The 7,125-nt window shown below is 54.0% G+C and overlaps 1 protein-coding gene across 1 annotated transcript in view; it reads right to left on the minus strand.

Moving 5' to 3' along the window:
• The window catches only part of KLHDC4 (kelch domain containing 4), a 43,649-nt gene that overhangs the window by 15,904 nt on the left and 20,620 nt on the right, over positions 1-7,125 (minus strand). The window lies entirely within an intron of this gene.

A 7,125-nucleotide genomic window follows, 5' to 3' on the forward strand; every position in this document is an offset into this window, starting at 1 on the left:
CTCTCTCTCCTAGAAATAAATAAAACATTAAAAAAAAAAAAATTAAAAAAAAAAAAGATCTATTTAAGGAAAACTACAAAACTATGATAGACAAAAATCCAAGAACTAAGTAAATGGAGGAATGTTCTGTGTTCACGGATAGGAAGACTCAGTATTTCAAGATGTCAGCTCTTCCCTTGATCTATGGAGTCAATGCAATCGCAGTCACCTTGCCAGCAGCCAGGGCAAACCGATTCTAAAGTTTATATGGAGAGATAAAAGACCCAAAACAAGCAACACATTATTTAAGAACATAGTTGGGAGACAGACCTACCTGACCTCAAGACTCACTATAAAGCTATAGAAACCAAGACAATGTGATGCTGGAAAAAGTTTAAACAAAGAGATCAATGGGACAGAACAGAAAGCCCAGGGTTAGACCCCCAAGAACACAGTCAACCGACCTCTGGCCGAGGAGCAAAGATGGTCTCCCCAACTCATGGTGCTGGTTACTGGACACCCACGTGCCAAAGAATTAAACTAGACACAGACCTCACTCCCTTCACAAAAATGCATCACAGGCCTAAATGTAAAGCAACGGATTTGCTGGACTTTATTAAAATTTAAAACTTCTGCTCTGCAAAAGGCAGCATCAAGAGAATCAGAAGCCACAGCCTAGGAAAAATATTTTCAGAAGACACATCCAAAAAAGGACCAAAATCTACAAACAAGCCTTAAAACTCAACAGTAAGAAAACAAACAACCTGATCTAAAAAGAGCCGACATATCTGGGTACATGTCCTCGAGTCTATGGGTGACAAGCCTTGACCCCTGCAGCACTGCAATCCAGACCCATGTCCTTTCCTCCTGCCTGTCCTCAAATGCTTCACCCCCTGGCCGCTCTCCCCTACGGCCCTCAGCGTATGACTGCCCCTTGGGTGTGTCACTCAAACTGACCAACTCCTCATCCGCAGCAATCAGCCCCAAGGAGTCAACGCGTGTTCCTGGACGCCACGCCATGCTCTGTCCACGCCACCTGTGCGCGCTAGCCTCTGGGCAGCCGAGCACCTGCTGATGGCCACCGGGAAACACACTGCGGAAGCCTTCTTCTTCTGCTCGGCAAGGGCGGCGTGTGTCAGCCCTCTTCATCCCGCACTTGCACGCAGCCCACCAGGGACACTTCTCCCACCTCGATTTCATCTTGCTGGACTCGGTCCCCGAAGGCCATTTTGGAGGCTGCATTTGTCAGCCAGTTGATTTGCTCTCCCTCCTAGCTTTGTATCACCCACAAATTTAACAAGCATATTTTTTTTATCCAAATTCGTGATAAAAATACCAAACGAACAAGGCTCAGAGGAGGGACTGGGCCCGCCACGATACTACCACCCACAGATTCACGCCAAGTGCCAGGCGCTCACCTCAACTGGCACCCTGCACGGTGGCACCAGTGCTCTGGGAGCTGGCTGCTCTCCCCACCCCGGCCCTCTGTGCCAGCTGCCCGGGGGACCACGCCACCCCGCCACACGTCCGAGAGGCCCCGCCGCACGGCCGCATGTTAGAAAGGCTGAGTGAGAAGAAAAACCGCATGCGTGCTGGTAACAAGCAAACTCCTTCTCTGAGGGATTGTCTGATAGAATTCTTTAAAACTACAATCTGGGGAACAGGTGTTCACTCAACAACTAAACCAGTATGGTGGCTTCCGACTCCACTTGGAGAAAAGTTACGCAGGGGAGCCCGAATGCCATGTGAGTCTAAAGGCCCACGCGGGCGTTCCATGCCTCCCAGGGGCCAAGAGGCTCCAGGTCAAGGGCCTCCCATTGGCTTCCTGTCCACGAATCTGACGGGCGTTCTGTCCTCTGGTGAGCCAGGCACGAAACACTCAATTCACTTTTTCTGGCAGCAGCCACGTATCACTGTTTGGTAACCAAAAAGGGAAAATTTTTCTATAAAAAGACTCCACATACCCCTTTAGAAAAATAAAGCCAACCAAAAAAGCCTGTTTATATCTGAATCTCCAACAGGCTCTTTTCAATTGCCGTCACTTCTAAACATAGAGTCTTAGAAAATTAGCAAGTCCTCCTCAGCCAGGTCTCTGTGTGGCGCAAAAACACATGCGTAGCGTGTGGGAGCGAGTGCTTCCAAGTGCGTCCGAGCCACTTGCAGGGGCGTTCCAGCAGGCAGGCGCCGCTCGGCGTCACCCAGACCCTCCGTGGGGACATTTACAGAGGGTGCACGGGCGTCAACTCATGGCGCGGCTCAGCGCACAGACAGTGCTGAGCACCTGTGGGCAAATGCTTCCGTGGGCGCTGGGCAAGCAGACACCTGACGGCACGACACACGCCAGTCCCACGCAAGGCCAGGCAGCCCAGGGTACTTCGTGAGCAAAGGACAACGTGCCCCATGATCCCTGAGAGGCGAGGGAACTCCGTCTAGTGGCTCATCCTCAGAATAGAAGAGGTCCCTTCCCCAAGAATGGCCGCAACGCGGCCGGGGTGGGAAGCATGTACGAGAGGATTTCCCTTTCCCAACAATGTGCCGCTGGAATCGGCCCCACTTTTCCAAGGAACAGCTCAATCAAGCAACAAATTCTGGGCTTAGTAAGTATAATGGTACTAAATCGCACAGTACAAAAACACGAGCGGCAGTCTCTAGCACCCACACAGCCATTCAGACTGCATCCTTGTTTCAACTACGAGTTGATAATAAACTACTACCTGTGGGGTGTCTACCCTCTGCTAGGTGCGCTCCTCTTACGGGTTTTCATTCCTCGCAACAACCGGATGAGCAGATAAGATCTTTTCTTAATCTTTTTTAATGTTATTTACATTTGAGAGACAGAGAGAGAGAGAGAGAGAGAGAGACAGAGAAAGAGGAAGCAAGAGAGCACAAAAGCGCACAGGGGAGGTGCAGAGAGAGAGGGAGACACAGAATCCGAAGCAGCTCCAGGCTCCGAGCTGTCAGCACAGAGCCCGACACAGGGCTGGAACCCACGAACCACAAGATCGTGACCTGAGCAGAAGTCGAATGCTTAACCACTGAGCCACCCAGGTGCCCCTAGCAGATACTATCTTTAATCCCATTGTACAGTTGAGAACATCAAGACCTGGAAGTCAGGAAACACACTAGGCTGGTCAGTGGCAGGGCCAAAATGAAAATGAGACGGTCTGGCCCCAGAACTCACACTTGAAACCACCGATTTAGATGCTAAACTATCCGGAATGAAGCCGGGGAAGTCTGAGCACTAAAGAAATCTACACTTCAAAACCTGACTACTTACCCTAATGACAGTTTAAATGTCTCACAGCCTCTGTGTGTGTGTGAGTGTGTGTGTGTGTGTGTGTGTGTATGTCACACCCCCTTCCTTCCCCAAGCACGTTGAGACTGATGGTGAGTCAACAGGACAGGAGCCCCCCCGGGGGTGTCTACATGCACTCTCACTCCCGGTTTTCCGGGCAGTGGGTTCCACTCACCGCTGCAGGGGAGCCAGGGAGTCCCCAGGCCACGAGCCCCACCACTCACCCCAGAACCTGGAGGGCAGGACACGTGTGTCCACTTTTACCTGCATTTCACGTCCCCAAATTCACTTTAAGATTATGAAGTATGGTCTGATTTCAGCTAACCCGTCACTGTCCCCACACCAGGATCAGACCAAGAATTCTGACCCCTCTGATAATGACTATTCTCCCCTGGGACACTTATTATCCTCAGACAGAGCGTTAACACACACAAAGTGTGTGGGTTACACTGAGGACCAAATGCTCAAATCAAGAGAAAACCGTGTGCGTGCGTGTGCACATACACATTCTCTTACACACTTCTGTGTATTCTTTTCATTCAACCAATTTTTATTGCTCATCTCCTAGGTGTTCAGATGCCCAGAAAACTGTATTAGTCGTCCACAAACGTCCGTGGCAGCGTGACCGAGAGATGGAAGAGTGGAAACCACCCAAGCGCCCATCAGCGAGTGGATGGATGAACAAAACATGACACATCTACACTGCAGCATAGTACTTGGCCACGAAAAGCACTAACTACTGATACAGAATGGCCTTAAACACACGCGAAGTGAAAGTTAGTCACCAGGGAACAAATGCGGGCCCGTGGTTCTGACCGAGGGTGGGTTGGAGGCGGCCGGGGAAGGGGGAACAGGGGTCTTCTGGGAAAGATGGCCAGACCCTCAACTGAGATGACAGGGACGGCCGCCCCAGCGTGTGAACACGGGAAGACCAGTGAATTTCACGCTGGGAGAGTGACTTCACGGCACACGAGCGACACTGGGAAGGCAGAGACTGTGAGGAACGTGCACCCCTTAAGAGGAGGAAGAGAACTTTCTCCACGAGCAAGGGGAGGTCACACGAGGACGCCGCACAGCGGAGGCCGTCTGCGACCCAGGAAGCGGGCCGTCACCGCCAGCGAGCCCGCGGACTCGCAGCCTCCAGGGCTGTGAGGTCAGCCTCCGCCGAAATTCCACAGCCCTGTGGGTTCTCCTGAGCTCGCAGACCTTCCCCGAAATGGCGAGCTCAGTCTCCCCACCTTCCTCATAGATCGGTAAGCAGGGACCATGGAGGCCAGCGGCCCTATTTCAACCGCAGCCACCGTGCCGGTGCACAAATGACCGCATCCAGGCGCGAGGAGCGGCGGCCGCAGCCTGAGCCTGAGCCCGGGCATCAGCGGACGTGAGCCCTCAGGCGCGTGCACTCCGCCGCTGCTGTACCCAGCCCGGGGCCCTGGCCGCCACGGCCGCCACACACAGGGTGGGACTCTCGTCTTGCCACGATTAGCGAAATCCCATAAGCGCTATCTACACAGTCTTACTTGTTAAGGGCCTAAGGAATCTGAAGGAACCCTCTTGCTTACGCGAGAGCAGCAGGCGTCTCCACATCAGTGAACAGTGCTCAAAATCAGCCGAGATCAGTCAGTCACCAAGGCCAGCGGGCAAGCAAGTGGGGCCACCCACGGTGGTCCAGGGCCGCCCGGGTCAGGATCACCGAGTGGGGTGGACAGAAATGAAATAAACGTGGGGGTGCCTGGGAGGCTCAGTCGGTTAAGAAATGAAATAAAGTGCAGAGTCCTGAGCCCCATTCTAAACCGCTCTGAACCAGACTTGCCTTCTGGGGTGAGGAGGGCAGGGAGGTGCGTTTATAAGGCTCCCCAGGCGCTACCCGGCCAGGCAGGTCCAAGAGTCACGAACAGAGGCGTGAGCTCTGGGCCGCGTGCCCGGGCTGCCCGCCCCCACACCACCCGCTCTTGCTGGGACGCCCGACCCTCCTCCCAGGAGTCCTCGTGTGCCAGTAAGGCCAGGAAGTGCCCGCGGCGCGCGAGCTGCCACTGGAGGGAGAGGACCGCCAGCCAACGGGGAGGACGGAGGGCCGGGTGCAGTCGCTGGGGGGACGGGCGAGGGGCGAGGGGACACACGTGGCCTCTGACTCCGCAACCCTCCTTCCAGGCGCCGCCTCGATTTTACTGAAGGGTGAGAAACAGGCCTGACTGGGGAGAAGGAAGCCAGGACCCGAGAGAGGACTACGAAGGAAAGCGAGCCCACCAAAGCCCCCCCGGCACGTCTGAAACGACAGCCGGCAACACGGACTCTGGAGCTCAGGTGAGGCAAACGCAGGATGTCTGGGCTGAGGACGCCCGTCCGGCTCTCGGGGGCAGCACAGGCGGCAGGAATGCGAGGGAGGGGGCCAGGCAGCTGCAAGCGTCGGGGAGCCAGACGGCACCGGGGCCACGTGGGCCTCTGCGCGCGCGCGCACGCACACACACACACGGGCACGCTGGGCTTTCTTCTCGGGAGCATACTGTTCTCCTTCGTGGGCTTTCTGCGCGCGTCTCCGTGTAGAGCGAGAGGGTGCGTTTCTCTAGGGCGCACTCCCATCAGTGCACTCGGGGCCGAGGCGTGCGCACGTGCCCCGCGACAGCGGACTGATGGGTGCTGGCAACATTCGGGCTGCGGACACCCTGTTCGCCCAGCCTCACGGCCCCGGGACAGCACTGACCTCCTTCAGCTGCGGCTTTGCCCCTTCCCATCCCGAGCACCACTCGCTACTTTCCAGAAGCAACGGCTTGAGAATGAGCACACCACATGCAGACCCTGTCGCCCCGCCTGTCACTGTGGTCAGCTGTCCTTGGTCACCGCCTCTCACACAAAAAGGTCCATGGAGTCACATGTGTCATGTCATAAGGCTTCTGGCGCAGTGGGCACCTGTCTGTGGACCTGCCGGGCTCCGTCACACATGGGGGGCCGTGGGGAACTGCTCCAGCGTGACAAGGGGCTGCAGCCTGGACGGTCAAGGCGCCCAGAGTTTCAGGAAGACTGGAGCTCAGTGCCCGAGATGATTAAGGGTGGGGGACAACACGCCAGAGGCAAGGCAAACACAAGCAAAAATGAACTACTAGGACCTCATGAAGGTAAAGAATTCCTGGACAGTGAAGGAAACAATCAGCAAAACTAAATGGCAATTGATGGAATGGGAGAAGACAACTGATATGTGGTAAAATGAAAACCACGCTGAGATCCCACCTCACACCTATCAGAATCTTTAAAATCAACCTCTCAGGAAACAACAGGGTTTGGTGAGGATGTGGAGAAAAGGGAGCCCTTTTGCACCGTTGGTGGGAATGCCGACTGGCACAGCCACTCTGGAAAACAGCATGGAAGTTCCTCAAAAATTTTAAACTAGAACTACCCTGCAACCCAGCAACTGCACTACCAGGTATTTACCCAAAGGATACAAAAATACAAATTCAAGAGGGCACAGGCACCCCAATGGTTATAGCAGCATTGTGTACAATAGCCAAGATATGGAAAGAAGCCAAATGCCCAATGACTGACAAATGGATAAAGACACACACAGGCACACCCTGGAATATTACTCAAAGACCAAAAAAATGAAATCTTGTCATTTGCAACAACATGGATGGAGCTAGAAGATATTATACTAAGTGAAATAAGTCAGCAAGACAAAGACAAATACCATACAATTTCACTCATATGTGAACTGTAAGAAACAAAGCAGATGAACATACGGGGGAGTGAGGAACAAGGGAAACAAACCCCAAGAGACTCTGAATAATAAAGAACAAACTGGGGTGTGATGGAGGAGGTGGGTGGGAGATGGGCTAGGTGGGGGGTGGAGGAGGTGGGGG

The sequence above is a fragment of the Hyaena hyaena genome, unplaced genomic scaffold, assembly GCF_003009895.1.
Source record: "Hyaena hyaena isolate Hyena2069 unplaced genomic scaffold, ASM300989v1 scaffold_1, whole genome shotgun sequence".
NCBI lineage: Eukaryota > Metazoa > Chordata > Mammalia > Carnivora > Hyaenidae > Hyaena > Hyaena hyaena.